Raw genomic sequence first — 19,625 nt, 5'->3', positions numbered from 1 at the left:
TTCCCCTTCCCCCACCTCACCCTAGTTCCAAACTTCCAGCTCAGCACTGTCCCCATGACTTGTCCTACCTGCCTATCTTCTTTTCCACCTATCCACTCCACCCTCCTCCCTGACCTATCACCTTCATCCCCTCCCCCACTCACCTATTGTACTCTATGCTACTTTCTCCTCACCCCCACCCTCCTCTCATTTATCTCTCCACCCTTCAGGCTCTCTGCCTGTATTCCTGCTGAAGGGCTTTTGTCCGAAACGTCGATTTTACTGCTCCTTGGATGCTGTCTGAACTGCTGTGCTTTTCCAGCACCACTCTAATCTAAACTCTGGTTTCCAGCATCTGCAGTCATTGTTTTTACCTGCACTTTGTATAGTCTGCCTGTAGTGCATGCAAAACAAAACTTTTCCCTGTACCTAGGTACATGTGACAACAATAAATCAAATGGAATCATTAGGTCAGAAATCCGATTCATTCAGATGTTGGGATCAATAATCAGACCACATCAGGTATTCCTTGGTATCACTCCATGAGCACAGAGTGTGATTGCATCGGCTTTAGGAAATAATCATTTTGGATGTAGCTATCTTGTATCAGCAATGTAACATTTTCTTATGGTTTTGTTAAAAAAAATGCATTTATGTAGCGTTTTTCCCCACCATGAGATATCTCACAGATGTTGTTGTAATATAAGTGCAGCAGTCAATTAGTCCTGAGTAAACGCACACAAACAGCAATGTGATTAGGGCTATACCACCTATGTGCTTCAACAGTGATTGAAGGATAAATGCTAGCCACAACCTCAAGGTTTGACTCACATCTTGTCTTCCGAACAGTGCCATGTGGTCTTTTACAACAACCTAGGAAAGCAGTTGGGGTTTCAGTTTGATGCCTTGTACAAACATAAGTACCTCTGAGAGTGTAGCACTCCCTCCTTACTGCATCGCAATGTCAGTCCTTGAATGTGGAGCCTTGTCGTGAATATATTATCAACTCAAGCATGGATGACTTGGTTTCTCCCTCAAAGCAAAAACGTGCATTTATACAGCACCTTTCATGACCACAGGTCATACCAAAAATTAATTCTTAATTTCATTTCTATTGTAACATAGGAAACCTAGCAGCCAAATGTCTACACACAACCATCACGCAAAGACAACAATGTGATAAAGGCCAGATGATCTGTTATGATTCGGAGATGCCAGTGTTGGACTGGGGTGTACAAAGTTTAAAAATCTCATAACATCAGGTTATAGTCCAACAGGTTTAATTGGAAGCACTAGTTTTCAGAGCGCTGCTCCTTCATTGGCTGGTTTGTGATGACAATTGAGAGAGAAATGTTCGGCAGGCCTCTGGAAAGACCTCCCCCGCACTTCTTCAAAATACAGCTGTGGGATCTTCCATGTCCACTTGAGAAGGCAGATGAGACCTCATTTTGATGTCTCTTTCAAAAGCTGTCACCGATGGCAGTGCAGCACTCCCTCAATCCTGCACTAAAGTGTCCCTTTTGATTTTTGTGCTCAAGTCCTCGAGGCAATTAGTATTATCACATAGGCAATGAGACAGAGATACGAATTGGTATCACTCATTCACCAGTTTGCACACAGCAAGCTCCCACAAACAGCAATGTGATAATAACCAGATAATATTATTGGTGATGTCCATTGAGGGATAGAGAGACCATAAATAACTTTCCTGTTCTACTTTGAAATTGTATTTGCGATAGAAGATGGGGTTTTCTTATTCATGAAAAGCTAACACCTTTGAAGTGCAGCACTCCCTCTGTACTGCCCTGGAGTGTCAGTCTTGATCAAAACACTTCTGAACTGAACAGAAGAATGTTACGCCTTGAATCACAGCTGACAACCCATGAGAAATTGTACACAATCATTTAGACATTGCTATCATTATAGAACCTATCTAATGCAACCAGTCAATGGGCAGCACGGTGGCTCAGTTATCAGAACTGTTACCTCAGCACATCAGGGACCTTGGTCTCCCAGGGTCTGTGTGGGTTTCTGCACACAAACCAAAGATGTGCACATTAGAACTGGCCATGCTGAATTGCCCAAGATGTCCAGGGATGTGTAAGTTAGGAGGATTGGCCATCAGAAATGTAGGGTTGTAGGGTAATAGGCTGGGGGTGTGCATGGGTTGCTCTTTGGGTGGTCAGTGTGGACTCGATGGGCCGAATGGTCTGTTTCCACACTGTGGGGATTCAGTGATTCTAACTATTAGTATTAATATCTCAGTCATCAATCCCATTGATAGTATTACATCTGAAATCAGATCAATTCAAAAACCACAGAATCATGTTGATATCATTACATTGATAATGTGAAACAGTCAGTCATTGCTCTTGTTAATACAGAATCAAAATCTGTTGATGCTTGAAATCTGAAATAAAAACAGAAAGTTCTGCGTGCGCTGATAGACATGACTGTTTACCTCCTTTCTCGCTGCCCAAACCCTAAATGCTCCTTGCAAGTTTAATCTTGTTTATTATATTCACTGTTCACCATGTTGCCTCCTCCTCCACTGGGAAGACCCATCATGGACATGACATTCACCCTCCGCAAGTCTGACCCTGAGCAACAGGTCACCTGTCACTACACTTCCTTACCCTGCTCCTTCTCTGACCTCTCTATCCTTGGCCTGCTGACTGTTCCAATTAAACTCAACAGCTCCTCATCTTTCAATTGGACTCTCTCTCTCTCTTCTGGACTCAACATTGACCAACCATTTGAAGGTGAAATCTTACCACCTTACTGCAGATCTTCATTTTGTTCTTCTCATCCATCCCTTTCGCATGTTCAAGATCGATGATGTTTAAGTTTTCCCAGTTGCTAGTTTGCCGACTCGAAACCTTAACCCTTTCTCTCTCCACGGGTGCTGCCAGACCTGCTGAGTAGTTCCAGTATTTTTTGATTTTATTGCCATTATATCAGCAACTGATATAATGTCAAATATTAGTACATTATTTCAGAAATCAAACAAATAGGATAGATGTTGTGAAATTTAAAAGACTTCAGAGAAGTTTTACAAGGATGTTGCCAGGGTTGAAGGATTTGAGCTATAGGCTGAACAGGCTGGGGCTGTTTTCCCTGAAGCGTTGGAGGCTGAGGGGTGACCTTATAGAGATTTATAAAATCATCAGGGGCGTGGATAGGGTAAATAGTCAAGGCTTTTTACCTGGGGTGGGGGAGTCCAGAACGAGGTTTAAGATGGGAGGAGAAAGATTTAAAAGGGATTTAAGGGGCATTTTTTTCATGCAGAGGGTGGTATGTGTATGAAATGAGCTGCCAGAAGAAATAGTGGAGGATGGTACAATTACAGCATTTAAAGGCCATCTGGATGGGTATATGAATAGGAAGGGTTTGGCAAATGGGACTAGATTGGGTTATGATATCTGGCCAGCATAGATGAGTTGGACCAAAGGTTCTGTTTCTGTGCTGTACATCTCTATGACTCTAATCTCTTGTCTGTCAGGATGTCAAGGCCCCTGAAGAGACCTTGTGGTGCAGTAGCAATGTCCCTACTTCTGGACCAGGAGGCTTAGGTTCAAGTAGGAGAAAGTGAGGACTGCAGATGCTGGAGACCAGAGTTGAAAAATGTGATGCTGGAAAAACACAGCAGGCCAGACAGCACCCGAAGAGCAGGAGAAGGGCTTATGCCCGAAACGTCGATTCTCCTGCTCCTCGGATGCTGCCTGGCCTGCTGTGTTTTTTCAGCATCACATTTTTCAACAACTGCTTAGGTTCAAGTCCCATCTGCTCCAGAGGTGTGCATTAACATTTCGGCACAGGTTAGAAAACACTTATAAAAGACTGTTCCTGAAATGAGTTAACCAGAGTCATAGTGCATTTGCCATGTGCTAACCAGAGCTCTGCAGTGTGTCCTAAGAACTGATTCTGTGATTGTTCCCTGTGGTAACAGCATGTAGCCAGAGTACTTACTCAAAATTAAGCCTGATGTCTCAGAAGTGACAATCGTGTATCTTAGATATAATGTAGCGAGCTGTTAGGTAATGTTTTAATAAACCTTTACTGCTTCTGTGGAATCCGTCTCCTGGGAATCCTTCCCCACTTGGTGACAGTAAAGCAACCGTCAGCAATAAGAGGAATTGATGGCGACAAATCTGCCCATGATATGTTGGCAGCGTTGGCAACCAAAGGTTATCGCTATGGATCAATTAAAAAAACACCTCTGAAAATGCACAACAGTTATATCAGACAGCTCACTGCCTGCTTCCCACCCTTCAGCCACAGCTTTCTGGGCTCAATGTTACGTTCAATAATTTTAGCTCTGTCAAATTTGGTTTTGCCATGTTGGTTACTTGCCTTGCACCTTTATTAATTCCTCCCCCTACTTCTGCATTAGGGTGCACCTCTGCCAATTATTCCCAAATTCCAGGTTCCTGCCGCAAATCAGGCTGAAGGTTGATGGGGATTAGTTGAACTCACCAATGCAATCATTGGTGTTTATACTTACCTCATGTGGTGCCAGTCCCTGGATCATAGGCATCAGGGACAGGACTGGGTACTGGAGGAGCCCAGTCCTGTCACATTCACACCGGGCTTGAGGTCTCTGGCCTCTGAAGCGAAACCAAAGTAACAAACAGAGGTTTATCTCTCAGCCCCAGGCAGCAATAGAACAATGACTGTACACCTAGTTTAACAACTTCATTGCCACCAAGGTTTCATGTAGGCTTGTATTTGATTTTGGCGCTGCCGGGCCAGTCAGTTTTGTGCTAAAACATCTAATAGGATTCACTCTTCAATACAGGGTACTGTTTTTTTAATTGAGTATCATAGCACCTTTGGCCCATCACACAGGCTTGTCTTAAAAACAACTGGAAGAAAGTGAGGACTGCAGATACTGGAGATCAGAGTCCAAATGTGCGGTGTTGGAAAAGCACAGCCGATCAGGCAGCATCCGAGGAGCAGGAGAGTCGATGTTTCAAGCAAAGTTCTTCATCAGGCATTCCAGATGAAGGAGCGGTACAGTGGTCAGCACTGCTGTCTCACAGCGCCAAGGACTCGGGTTCGATTCCAGCCGCAGGCAACTGTCTGTGTGGAGTTGGCATGTTCTCCCCGTGTCTGCGTGGGTTTCCTCTGGGTGTGCCAGTTTCCTCCCACAATCCAAAGATGTGCAGGTCAGGTGAATTGGCCAGGCTAAATTGCCCGTAGTGTTAGGTGCATTAGTCAGAGGTAAATGTAGGAGAATGAGTCTGGGTGGGTTACTCTTCAGAGGGTCGGTGTGGACTTGTTGGGCCAAATGGCCTGTTTCCACAATGGAGGGATTTTATGACATACACCTCCACTATCCCTGCCTACTCCATAACACAACCTGGCACCTCTCTCCTTTCAGTTGCACAAGAACGCCAACCTGCGCCAGCTGTGGTGGGTGAGAGATGGACAAGGAATACACATCACTCAATCCCGCACGCCCAGCCACTTAATCCAATGGCACAAAGAACGCTTCTTATAAAGGGTAGGTAATGACAGGAGCAGCAGGTAGACAGTCACCAGTCAGAGGGGCTGGCTGTATACAGAGCTGGGCAGGTGGGCAGTCACCAGTCGGGCAGGTGCTGGCTGTATATAGAGTTGAACAGGTAGACAGTCACCAGTCGGGGGGGCTGGCTGTATACAGACCTGGGCAGGTGGACTGTCACTGGTCAGGGGGGCTGGCTGTATACAGAGCTGGGCAGGTAGACAGTCACCAGTCGGGCAGGTGCTGGCTGTATATAGAGTTGAACAGGTAGACAGTCACCAGTCGGGGGGGCTGGCTGTATACAGACCTGGGCAGGTGGACTGTCACTGGTCAGGGGGGCTGGCTGTATACAGAGCTGGGCAGGTAGACAGTCACCAGTCGGGCAGGTGCTGGCTGTATATAGAGTTGAACAGGTAGACAGTCACCAGTCGGGGGGGCTGGCTGTATACAGACCTGGGCAGGTGGACTGTCACTGGTCAGGGGGGCTGGCTGTATACAGAGCTGGGCAGGTAGACAGTCACCAGTCGGGCAGGTGCTGGCTGTATATAGAGTTGAACAGGTAGACAGTCACCAGTCGGGGGGGCTGGCTGTATACAGACCTGGGCAGGTGGACTGTCACTGGTCAGGGGGGCTGGCTGTATACAGAGCTGGGCAGGTAGACAGTCACCAGTCGGGCAGGTGCTGGCTGTATATAGAGTTGAACAGGTAGACAGTCACCAGTCGGGGGGGCTGGCTGTATACAGACCTGGGCAGGTGGACTGTCACTGGTCAGGGGGGCTGGCTGTATACAGAGCTGGGCAGGTAGACAGTCACCAGTCGGGCAGGTGCTGGCTGTATATAGAGTTGAACAGGTAGACAGTCACCAGTCGGGGGGGCTGGCTGTATACAGACCTGGGCAGGTGGACTGTCACTGGTCAGGGGGGCTGGCTGTATACAGAGCTGGGCAGGTAGACAGTCACCAGTCGGGCAGGTGCTGGCTGTATATAGAGTTGAACAGGTAGACAGTCACCAGTCGGGGGGGCTGGCTGTATACAGACCTGGGCAGGTGGACTGTCACTGGTCAGGGGGGCTGGCTGTATACAGAGCTGGGCAGGTAGACAGTCACCAGTCGGGCAGGTGCTGGCTGTATATAGAGTTGAACAGGTAGACAGTCACCAGTCGGGGGGGCTGGCTGTATACAGACCTGGGCAGGTGGACTGTCACTGGTCAGGGGGGCTGGCTGTATACAGAGCTGGGCAGGTAGACAGTCACCAGTCGGGCAGGTGCTGGCTGTATATAGAGTTGAACAGGTAGACAGTCACCAGTCGGGGGGGCTGGCTGTATACAGACCTGGGCAGGTGGACTGTCACTGGTCAGGGGGGCTGGCTGTATACAGAGCTGGGCAGGTAGACAGTCACCAGTCGGGCAGGTGCTGGCTGTATATAGAGTTGAACAGGTAGACAGTCACCAGTCGGGGGGGCTGGCTGTATACAGACCTGGGCAGGTGGACTGTCACTGGTCAGGGGGGCTGGCTGTATACAGAGCTGGGCAGGTAGACAGTCACCAGTCGGGCAGGTGCTGGCTGTATATAGAGTTGAACAGGTAGACAGTCACCAGTCGGGGGGGCTGGCTGTATACAGACCTGGGCAGGTGGACTGTCACTGGTCAGGGGGGCTGGCTGTATACAGAGCTGGGCAGGTAGACAGTCACCAGTCGGGCAGGTGCTGGCTGTATATGTCACCAGTCGGGGGGGGGTTGTCTGTATACAGAGCTGGGCAGGTGCCAGGTCTGCTGGAGAGCTGGATGGCACAATGGTTTCTGCTGGATAGAATTCAGAAAAGAACTCTCAAAGGTGGCCATTATGTAAGGCTTATGGGAAGATACGTTAAGGTGTCATAGAACATATGGTACAGAAGAGACCCTTCAGCCCATCGAGTCTGTACCACCAAAAATGCACTACTACCTACACCCGTCCCACTTTCCCACACTAGGCACCAAGCCTTCAATGTTATGACACTTCAAGTGCTCACCCTAATACCTTTTAAAGGTTGTGATGTTTCCTGCCTCAAATACCCCTCCCAGGTGGTATATTCCAGACCTCTGGGTGTGAGGATTTTACCTCAATTCCCCTCCCATGCAGAGATTTACACAGAGCCCCCGGCCTATCATCGCCAATGGGATGCTGCTGGTCGATTCTTTCAGAGACTTGTGAACCAACCATTGTGCAGCTGTCAATGGCCTGTGCAGCACACATTGCAACTTTACACCAGTATCTGAGTCATAGAGATGTACAGCACAGATGCAGACCCTTCGGCCCAACTTGTCCATGCTGGCCAGTTATCCCAACCTAATTTAGTCCCATTTGCCAGCACTTGGCCCTTCCTTGGCCTCCAAACCCTTCCGAATCATATACCTGTCCAGATGCCTTTTAAATGTCGTAATTGTACCAGCCTCCACCACTTCCTCTGGCAGCTCATTCCATACACGCACCACCCTCTGCGTGAAAAAGTTGCCCCTTATGTCCCTTTTATATCTTTCCCCTCTCACCCTAAGCCTATGCAGTCTAATTCTGGAAACCCCTACCCCAGGAAAAAACCTTGTCTCAGAGTCCTTCAACAGATGTAAAATGCCATGAAAGGCACTACATAAATGCCATAGGATAGTGGCCATGAAAGGCACTACATAAATGCCAATCTTCCATTTTCCTTCAGCAGCCTTGAGCTGCAGGGGATTCTCAGACTGAAGTCATGCCAGCTTTTCTTACTACCGGGATCGCCACCCCCCAGCTACGATTTACCAGGGTGCTCCCAGCCATCTGTGTGATTACCAGGACGGTGTGTGGGGTGGGGGGGGTAAGGGGGCAGTAATGCCGTGGAGTGCGAAGCTGCTGCCCCTCTGCCAGGCTGGCAGCATCTACCTGCCCACACACTGGTAGTGCCCTCGCTTCTTGCCTGTCAGCCCGTGCTGTGTGGTACAGTCTGGAGCTGGGCCTGCCATCCCTTGGAGCTGCCCTGTGCCCGTCCCGTCGACAATCCACACCCTCCTGGTGTAGCACTGGGTGGAGCGTGATGAAGACAGCAAAGAGACGGGCGCTAATGGAATGCACAAGGGACAACTGTTGACTTTGCTTTATAACGTCGAATGACTCGAAGGTATGAAGTTGGTTTGAAACGATTGTCCTGAGGTGACTCCTAAAGGTAAGCATTGTGGCCATGACGATGCTGTGATGGTCACCAAGTGGGGAAGGCGTTGGCGGGGGGGGGAGGGGGTGGAATTATGTGGCTGGGGGGTTGTGCTCTTGGACATCATAGTCTGATCAGTTGATCATGGGCAACCCAACTGGAAAGGGGTGGTCTCAGTCACCTCCCCCATCACACTGGGTGTGGCAGCATGTTGTCCATGATTGGGTTGCTGGGTTCCTGAGGTAAATGCTCAGTGAATGGCTCTTGCCAGTCAATGGCACTCACTGCGTCAATAAACAAACAGTGAGCTCCAGAGAAACTCAACAACAGCATCTGTGCAGAGAGAGAAAAAGGGTCAAGGTTTCAGGTTGCAGTATGACTCTCGTTCTGAACTCACCATTTACTTTGTTATGATGCTTTGAGTGTAACCAGTCAAACACCTGCTCCTTCACATCATGGCTATCCTCCAGTGTAGGTAGAGAAGGAAATGATCATAAGTATTGCCAAGACACAGTACCCTGGGCTGACTGACTCACTATCAAGATTAGAGTGGTGCTGGAAAGGTACAGCAGGTCAGGCAGCATCCGGGGAGCAGAAGCTCTTCATCAGGAATGATCAGAGGGCTCCTGCCCCGAAACGTCAATTTTCCTGCTCCTCGGATGCTGCCTGACCTGCTGTGCTTTTCCAGCACCACTCTAACCTTGACTCTAATCTCCAGCATCTGCAGTCCTCACTTTGACTTGACTGACTCACTGTGTCCATTCGCACACCAGGTGGATGTTGAGGGACTTTGGCCTGAAGCAACAATTCTGTGGCACCTTGGGGAGATCTGCGGTCCTGCCGAAGATCCACCCACCTCCTCCCGGGAATAAAAATATATTCGCCTGCCCTTTCGAGCTCTTGTGTTTGTAGCATGTTATAAATATTGCCTGTTTCAACCTGGAAGGAGCCCAGCACATGAATATTCAAGGTCACACACACCTTGACAGCCATTGCCAATTCTACCCTCGCTTTGGTTTGAGGTCTGTCTGCAGCTGGAGGTACATTTATCAACACTGCCTCGGTCGATACCTTTGGTTTATTTGGATAGAGTCAAACTCCAATGTTTATTTGTTTCCTTGACGTGCTACTGCACAGAACCGAACTGCATTTGTGATTATGTATACATATGCATTTTTTTAAATGAATAAAGTACAGTTTGAAATTAAAAATGAGGAATAGATGGTATTCCACCCCACTGTTGCTCTCTCACTTTGGAGATCTGAAGTGGAAATTATCTGCTGTTCTTCTCCCGCTTATCCATCTTTGGACAAATTGTCCTCCTCCACATTACCTCTGCTGCTTCTCCCTCTCACACCACCGTACAAGCAGGACTCAAACGTCAGCGTTCACGTCCGGGTGCAGAATCCTCAAAAGAACACGGTTCCTTCAGACTTCAGCACCTTCAAATAAGATAGTGAACTGAGTGCAACTTTGATCAATGGAGCTCAGCTCAAAGGTGATGATAGTGGAGGGTAGTGGGGGAGGGGGTTGTCACGGGATAGGGAGAATGTGACCTTCCTGCTGTGAATTCCTCTGTGAGATTACAAGAGGATGATAGCCCCAGTGTTAAGGTCGGAAATGACAGCTCTGGTCTCAGTGCTGATTGATGTCCCATCTGGTGTGTAATCCCCATAACTGGTGCAAATGACCTCAGCAAGGTGATGTCCACTGTGGCTTGCAACCCACAGTGTGCTTATGAAGCGAGTGCAATGGCCATTTTTGACACAAAGCAGCACCCATTGCACAGAGAAATTGGCATCTGAGGACCACATTTTCCTACCTGTAACTATGGTATTAACTCTTTATTAAGTCAGGTCCATTGACAAAATCTTAATTCCTGAAGCACATATAACATTTCAGTATCAGTCATAAACCAGGGCCTCAGAATAACATCAATCATTAAGAAATAGGAACAAGAGCTTTCAGGGCGGCATGGTGGCTCAGTGGTTAGCACTGCTGCCTCACAGTCCCAGGTTCGACCCCAGCCTCGGGTGACTGGCTGTGTGGAGTTTGCACATTCTCCCTGTGTCTGCTTGGGTTTCCTCCGGGTGCTCTGATTTCCTCCCACAGTCCAAACATGTGCAGTTCAGGTGAATTGGCCATGCTAAATTGCCCGTAGTGTTAGGTGCATTGGTCAGAGGGAAATGGCTCTGGGTGGGTTGCTCTTCGGAGGGTTGGTGTGGACTTGTTGGGCTGAAGGACCTGTTTCCACAGTGTAGGGGATCTAATCTAATCTAATCTAAAAGGATAATGTCTAATCGCTAACTTCAGCTTCACCTTCCATGAGTTTCCCCCAATAACTAACAAAATATCAATCTCTGACAGGAATTTACCCAACAACTCAAATCTCTGAGGTAGATAGTTCCAAAAATGGACGCAACACTCTGAGTAAAGGAATTTCTCCTCATCACTGCCTGAAGTAGCCATCACCTGAGACTAGGTGGGGTCACATGAAGTGGCACAGACAGTTTGAGGGCTATGAGTGGAATGGGTTGGTATGGATGGGGGTGTGAGGGTCAGGGAGGTGAGGGGTGAGCATTAGGGATGTGAAGGGGGGGGGGTGGAATTGGTTTTTGTTTCATTCTTTTCCTTCCTGGTCTGACCTCCCTATCCCTGTGGCTTGGGGTAACAGGTTCGACTCCTATTAACATCTGAGCCCAACCTCCCTGGAATGAAATGTCCCGAATATACGGGGCGGGTCCTGTTTGCCGAGTCAGAAATTTTCTCTAAATCTGTGCTTTCGACTCAGGAGCAACAACTCAGGCCTAGCTTATTATTGCCTTTACAAATTGTTTCTGGATCTCACTTTCCGTGATTTGTGCACAAGGAGACAGGTCCTTCTGAATACCAGCATTTTCCAGTCTTTTGTCATCCATGGATCAAAAGCCTTTCAGCTTTAACTGCTTACCTTCATCTTCATGAATCTAAATTCAAAATCCCCAAGTACCCCACTGGCAGCACTATTTTCCCTGTGTTTAACTACATCCTCCTCATGTCACACCACTATTTCATTGCATTCTAACCACGGCTGGTTCATCTCTGTCAGTAAGACTGTGCAAAAACATCTGGTTTTTGTTCATTCAGTACTAAGGAGCCATGCATCAAGAATGGCCTTCTTCTTATCTCTGCCCAATACATTCATAACATAAACGATTTATAACAGACAACCTCCCTACACTCACTTGACTGATTTACTACATACCAACTACACTTCTTAATCTGTCTCTTGAATAATTATTGGGATAGACTATCCAGCAAGAGGTAATATTTCCATTGGTTGCATGTGCTCTGAATGCCTCTGTCTGGAGGCTAATATGTACTTGATATTTTGTAACACAGTTGACCCCACTTAATGTAAACACATTATCCCTAACTTTAATCATTCTGCTTAGCCAAAGGCAAAACACCGCTGCCTCACTGGTCCTAGTAGTTCTCATTAGCTGTAACACAAAAGATCCCTGTGTCGAACTCAATGCTGGTGGGAATTCTTCAACTGGAGTAAAGTTGCAAACTGGTAATGTGCTTCAGGAAAAGTCACAACTGTACAATCCACTGCTTCTGGAGTAATGTGAAATATCTGGTCTGATGTGGGGCCTCTCGTTTTCACTTTACTATTATCCTCCGTCATATCACATTATCCACCAGCAAGTCTACTGATGTCACTCTGTACACAGCCCCGGCTTTACATTAATTGATCATAAAAGTAATACCAGTGGCACAGTCGTCAGTTACAGTTACGCCACTTGTACTGATTCTGGAACTATACACTGACCCAAGTCTCTGCACCTCACGCCAATCCACATTCCCATTTGATTTCCAGATTATCTTTTGCTTGTTGAATGCAATATTTGGAATCCAAATTTTTCTTCAATAGTTCACCCCCTTCATCATACTCTGAGATCAGTTGTTCCATCTAGTTATCATAATAACTTTACATCTATCCTGTCTTAATTCATCTGCCCGTACTTTTATTGAAACCACTGACTCTCCGCTGTCAACTTAAATTGATGACCCAATCCCTTTAATTGCTGGTGTGTTGTTTCAGCAGGTTTCATCCTGTTGTCCTTTTATTCATTCTTCTGTTAAATGAAATGGATATAAAGAGATTCTCTTTATAAACCGAAAATTTAGTGAAAATGATTCCTTTTATAGGAAACAACATAATCAAAAACCATTGGTATAAGGTAGCAAAGTAACCATTAGAGAGAGATCACTGGTGGTTTAACCCATCGGTCTCCATGTCTCAGGTGAGGGGAGATGTTGAGAAGGAGAATCCTTCATTATGACCTCAGCCAGTTGCCGCCACTCTATATTTGAGACCAGCCATCCAACCAACTGAGCTAATCTACCTTACCCAGCAAACCCATAGGGAATTTCAGAGACATTTCTTTATAAAATAAGCAATGAGAATGTGGAACTCATTATGACAGAATCATAGAGATATACAGCACAGAAATATATGCTTCAGTCCAACTTGTCCATGCAAACCAGATACCCTAGTTAATCTAGTCCCATTTGCCAGCATTTGACCCATATCCCTCCAAACCCTTCCTATTTATATAGACATCCAGATGCCTTTTAAATGTTGTAGCTATACTAGCCTCCACCACTTCCTCTGGCAACTCATTCCATACACGTACTACCCTCTGTCTGAAAGAGTCATGGAAGCAAACAGTATGAATGCATTTAAGAAGAAGCCAGACAATTTGAGAGAGAAGGGACGAGATAATTGACACAGTAAGTTTTGATGAGAAAATGTAGGAGGCAGTGCAGGTGGAGCAAGGATTTGTTGGAGGAACAGCCTGTTTCTATCTCAAATACCTTAATCTGTATAATCTTAATGTCTTCCCAAATTGAATTTAGCAAAATCAAGGCTCATTTCTTTTAGAACTGCATGATAAGAATCAATACACATTAATTTGCGAAACTAAAAAGCAAATACATAGAAAAAAGAATTGAACAGGGTAGGATTAATCTCAAAACTTCTTTACGCAAAACTTCATGTGTGTGCATCTCTGCAAGTTCTTTCACAGCTCCTCTGAGGAGCCGCGGGCATTGAACCTGCTGTTTGTTCAGTCCCCTAGTTCAGACGTTTATTTGAGTTAACCTTAGTTTCCAGAATAGGGTCTACAGGATCTCTTTGTAAGTAAATTGTCACCGGTTATATCCTGAGGCATATGTCACTTCAAATGAGCTTGTTCAATGAGTGCTTTTGCAGTTGCTAAAGCAATACAATGAAAAGTGGGAATAGCTTCAACCCAACCAACTATAACCATTTGATATTTCTTTGCCCTTGTTATTTGATGGCAGCTGGGCCAGTGTGGTCAATGTGCAATTGTTTCCATAGAGCCTTCAGGGTGGTGATGCCTGAGGACTGAGGCTCACTTCTTTTGGTATACAAAGTTAAAAATCACACAACACCAGGTTATAGTCCATCAGGTTTAATTGGAAGCACTAGCTATCGGAGCGCTGCTCCTTCATCAGGTGGTTGTATGGATGATTTTGATGTACGGGGGAAATTAATGATCAAGGTAGCCCTTGATGCCATCTTTCAACTTTCCACAGAAACGAAGAACAGACAATCTGTTGAGGCTGTTCTGGAGAGTCGTAGAACAGGATAAAAGAATACAGCTGGGAAATGTTCACTCAGATTAAGAACTGACACTTAAAAACAACAGTGCCAGAAAATGGCGTGTTCACACCTATCATTGCAATTTCTCAGACGCGACTATCACAAAATGGCTACCATGCAGAAAGAAGCAATTCGGACCAACATGTCTGCACCAGTTCTCTTACCTCGTGCCAATCTCCTATCTTTTCCCCCTATCCCTGCACACTCTTTCTATCCAAATAACCATCCAGTGCCCTCATAAATGCCTCAATGAACTTGCCTTCACAACATTTCCAGGCAGTGTATTTCATATCCTAACAATTCGCTGTGTAAAAATGTTTTTTTCCCACATCACCCTTGCTTCGTTTGCGCATCACATTAAACCTATACCTTTGCGTTCTTTACCCTTTTACGAACAGCTTTTACTCTATCCAGCCTGCTTTTGAAGGTTTCGAGAAATCTGGTGTCAGCCTTCATGAGGGTACTAATTACTTCTGAATCTTTCCACATTTGAACAGGAGGTATATCGGCCACTACAACATCAGTTCCAATTGGCGGTCCACACGTCTGGAAAGGAAGTGGGACTGAATTTTCAGATCAGGAGTGCAAAACCGGAGCCTGGACTGTTTCCAAGTCATAAAAGGACTCCTGGGAGAAAACAGTCACTTGTTAAGACATCCCCTTAATTGAAATAGGGACAGGTTCACAGTCCAATTCAAGGCAGCAGGGAGCTTTCAAACCTGTAAGGCCAATCAGAAAGCAAACATCCTGTGATCTGAGAAACCAGACTTCATTGCATAACTTTAACACTGCGACTCTCCAAGACCCCTTATCCTCAAAAAGCATCTTCAACCACCGGCGCTCAGTAATAGCACTGCGTACTATCTACGAGATGCACTGAATAAATTCGCCAAAGATCCTCAGACAGCACCTTCCAAACCCACAGACACTTCCATCCAGATAGAGGAGGGCTGCAGATATATATGGGAACACCATCACCTTCAAGCTCCCTTCCAAGCCACTCACCATCCTGACTTGGAAATATATCGCCGTTCCTTCAGTGTCACTGGATCAAAATCCTGGAATTCCCTCCGTCAGGGCATCATGGGTCAACCCACAGCAGGTGGACTGCAGCAGTTCAAGAAGGCAGCTCACCCCCACCTTCTCAAGGGGGCAACTAGGGACGGGCAATAAATGCTGGGCCCAGCCGGCAACGCCCACATCCCACAAAATGAATAAATAAAAAAAACACTTTATGTACTTGAGTGATGTGACTTGGCTAAACGTAAACCATCCATTGTACAGTTCAGAAGGAGGAGTTCTACCCATCATGCCTGTGCTCTCTCTTTTTGCCAAACCCATACAAATTAGTTCCCCTCAAGTCCCCTTTGAAAGCTGGTACAAAATCCAATTCCACCACCCCATCAGGTTACACAATTCACACCTTAATAGCCATTTATATGAAAAGAAACCTCATATTTTCCATCCAGTATTGGCTACAATCATTTTAAAGTCATTGACATGAATTTCCCAACCAAAAACATTTAAACTCTGTCAAAATAACCTTCACCCTAAGTTAGTTATTGTTATCGGTCTTGGTTTTCCAATGTCCCATGTGTTATCTGTGAAGGCACAACATTTTTACCAATCTTTGCCTTAAGCGACTGTGCCGCAGTTTGTAACTATGAAGATCTTGCATCCTTACAAAATGCAAATCTTTTAAAACAAGCAACAACCATGAGTCAATTGATAACAGCACTGTTAACTTCAATCACAGCCTGCTGGGGAAGACAGAATTTTAGCCTGCTCATTCCATTAAAGAAATAGGCCTGCCTATGTATGGTTAAAACTAAATCTCAACATTTGTTAAAAAAATTTGCATCTATTTTTGCAGTTGAGAAGTGTTCGATACCCTTTATACTCTTAACTTTTAAAAGTCAACACAGTCCAATCAAGATGTCTTCCATTTTTACCATCAAAATGGCAGAAAACCTCCCCAACCTTAGTTTTAGTTTTGAGCCCTTTCGTTTGACTATAATCAATCACAGGATTAAACAATGCCATTGGCATCAAAAACCTTAATCAGTATGCCCACGATGAATTTACTGCTGCAATTTGTATAACAGAACAATCAAAAAATCAGAAAGGAGCCACAATAAATCTTACAAGAGATTTGGGGACATGATTGTCAGATGGACAACATTCATGCCTTGAATTTAACTGGACTTGCTTCTCAGATATATGCACATTCTCCAATAATTAGCACAACAAGTCCAATTAAAATTAATTGCACACAACATTAACTCCTTCCAGATCTTAAATTATAGATTTTCTGTTCGGTGGAGCTGAGCTCAGAAGTTACAGCTGTTATTGTGCACCAACATCTGCATTAGTATGGATTCTCTGAAGTCTGGCTTGTAGGTTGTAGTGGTGACCATCCACGGGAAACCCAGCATTGATAATCAATAAAAACATGAAAGAACTGAGGATACTGTCGATCAGAGACAAAAACAGAAATTGCTGGAAAAGCTCAGCAGATCTGACAGCGTCTGTGAAGAGAAATCAAAGTTAACGTTTCAGGGAGTTCTGAGGAAGGGTCACTGGACCTGATAATGTTAACTCTGATTTCTCTCCATTGACAATAATTTGATCGGATGCACCAGTCTACAGATCCTGACCTTGTGTGACACTAGGTTAGCAGATCACCAAGCGACCACACACTGTTTTGCAACATCAGGTGCACTTTACAGATTTGTAAACCGAAATTACTTAGCAACAACTGAGGGACTCAATATCTTAAAGTTACACATGCAACACATAAAGTTGTACAGCCAAATATGCTTACAAATACTCAGTCCAATACACCTTAAAATTTCATTTCTCTTGGTTCTTTCTTCTCAAGGCTTTCCAAATGCGACTGAACCTGAATTTGACTGTAAAAATGAAGCTAGCTTTTGTAAAACTCCATTAACAATCTTCAAGCTAATGAAACTAATTCTCACAGAATATGGCTGACATGACAGATAATAAAGTACTGGGCATACTCCTCAGGAGTCAATCATTTGAAATGAACAGATAGCTTAAGACCATAAGATATGGAGCAGGATTAGGCCATTCAGCCCATCAAGTCTGCTCCGCCATTTGATCGTGGCTGATATGTTTCTCAAACCCCATTCTCCTGCCTTCTCCCTGTAAGCCTTGATCCCTTTATCAATCAAGCACCTATTTATCTGTTGTGGTGCTGTTCGCCGAGCTGGGAATTTCTTGTGCAGACGCTTCGTCCCCTGTCTAGGTGACATCCTCAGTGCTTGGGAGCCTCCTGTGAACTGTGAACTGAGCACTGAGGATGTCACCTAGACAGGGGACGAAGCGTCTGCACCAGAAATTCCCAGCTCGGCGAACAGCACCACAGCAACGAGCACCCGAGCTACAAATCTTCACACAAACTTTGAACACCTATTTATCTCTGTCCTACAGACCCTCAGTGACCCTCTGTGGCAATGAGTTCCACAGATTCACCACCCACTGGTTGAAGAAGTTCCCTTTGTCAATTTTTAAATTTAGTCCAATCTTTGATTCACAACAATTTTAATATCTGATTGCTGGCTATTAACCTCCCTCCTCGCTCCTTCCCTGTTGCAGCTAGGGAAGGGTGTAATGGCATTGACGACAAGGGGAACATGGTGCTTCGAGAACTTAGTAGGAAATTCCTGTCCCTTTCTTGGCTGACTCTGCCTCTGTCACAACCAGGCACAGAGCAGCAACTTCAACTCCACGTCTTTTCAATCTATATCTACACACCTCACAGTCCTTCTTCAGCTTTAACGTGTCACTCTGAGATGATCTGTCGCCACATGAATTGCAAAGGATTTGATCAAGCTATTCCTGAATGATCCCACTCTTAATGTCCCGAAACTCACACTTCACTGCTTCCGTTTCTAATTGTTTCAACATCAAACTGTCACCCTTTCCTAAAATTTAGTGCTAATTATCCAATTCCTTCAATCTTTTATACTCCTTTCTGAAGGCCTGAAGAGTTCTGGATGGAACATTGCACAAAAAAAGAACTATTGTTCTACTAAAACTTTAGTTCTATCCTCTGTCAAGATCAGCACAAAGTAAGTTTTAAGGATTTGGACTAATTCATTCAAAAGCGATCTCTCACCATGGATCATTGATTCTGTTATGCCATGCAGATTGGACATGACTTCAGCCAGATCCCCACGTATCCAGAATCCGCTATTGGGTCTGCCTAACTTAGAGATGATCTGTTCCTAATCAAGCTTCCAATCTAAAACACTCAAATGTTTAGTTTACTCTATTCCTGCCACGATCGTTGATAATATTGGATGTACATCGGATATTGCCACATACTCCTAACGCGAACGAGTTCAACACGCGGCGAGACATCGAATAATTCTTCCGCCGCCTTCGCCTCCGCGCCTACTTCTTCAACCAGGATTCTCGTCCACCCTCTGACGACCCCTTCTCCCGCCTCCAACACACCTCATCCACCTGGTCACCCCGTGCTGGCCTCTTACCTTCCCTCAATCTCTTCACAGCCAACTACCGCCGCGACATTAACCGCCTCAACCTCTCCACCCCTCTCACACACTCCAACCTCTCACCCTCGGAACGTGTAGCCCTCCACTCCCTCTGCTCCAACCCCAACCTCATTATCAAACTGGTAAACAAGGGAAGCTCGGTAGTAGTCTGGCGCACCAACCTTTACACCGCTGAGGCTAAACGCCAGCTCGTGGACACCTCCTCCTACTGCCCCTTGACCATGACCCCACCTCCCACCACCAAACCATCATCTCCCAGACCATCCATAACTTCATCACCTCAGGGGATCTCCCATCCACCGCCTCCAACCTCATAGTCCCACAATCCCGCACCGCCCGTTTCTACCCCCTGCCCAAAATCTACAAACCTGACTGCCCCGGCCGACCCATTGTCTCAGCCTGCTCCTGCCCCACCGAACTCATCTCCGCATACCTCGACACGGTCCTGTCCCCCTTAGTTCAAGAACTTCCCACTTACGTTCGGGACACCACCCACGCCCTCCACCTCCTCCATGATTTTCGCTTCCCCGGTCCCCAATGCCTTATCTTCACCATGGACATCCAGTCCCTGTACACCTCCATCCCCCATCACGAAGGACTCAAAGCCCTCCGCTTCTTTCTTTCCCGCCGTACCGACCAGTACCCTTCCACAGACACCCTCCTTCGACTGACTGAACTGGTCCTCACCCTGAACAACTTCTCCTTCCAATCCTCCCACTTCCTCCAAACGAAAGGAATAGCCATGGGCACCCGCATGGGCC

General features: G+C 46.1%; 1 protein-coding gene across 2 annotated transcripts in view; it reads right to left on the bottom strand.

Moving 5' to 3' along the window:
* Nucleotides 1-19,625, bottom strand: part of esr1 (estrogen receptor 1) — a 288,949-nt gene that overhangs the window by 224,106 nt on the left and 45,218 nt on the right. The gene's annotated exons all lie outside the window — the stretch shown is intronic.

Source organism: Chiloscyllium plagiosum, chromosome 9, assembly GCF_004010195.1.
Source record: "Chiloscyllium plagiosum isolate BGI_BamShark_2017 chromosome 9, ASM401019v2, whole genome shotgun sequence".
Classification (NCBI taxonomy): domain Eukaryota; kingdom Metazoa; phylum Chordata; class Chondrichthyes; order Orectolobiformes; family Hemiscylliidae; genus Chiloscyllium; species Chiloscyllium plagiosum.
The sequence above is the reverse complement of the archived record's forward strand: the minus strand, read 5'-3'. Positions and strand labels throughout refer to the sequence as shown.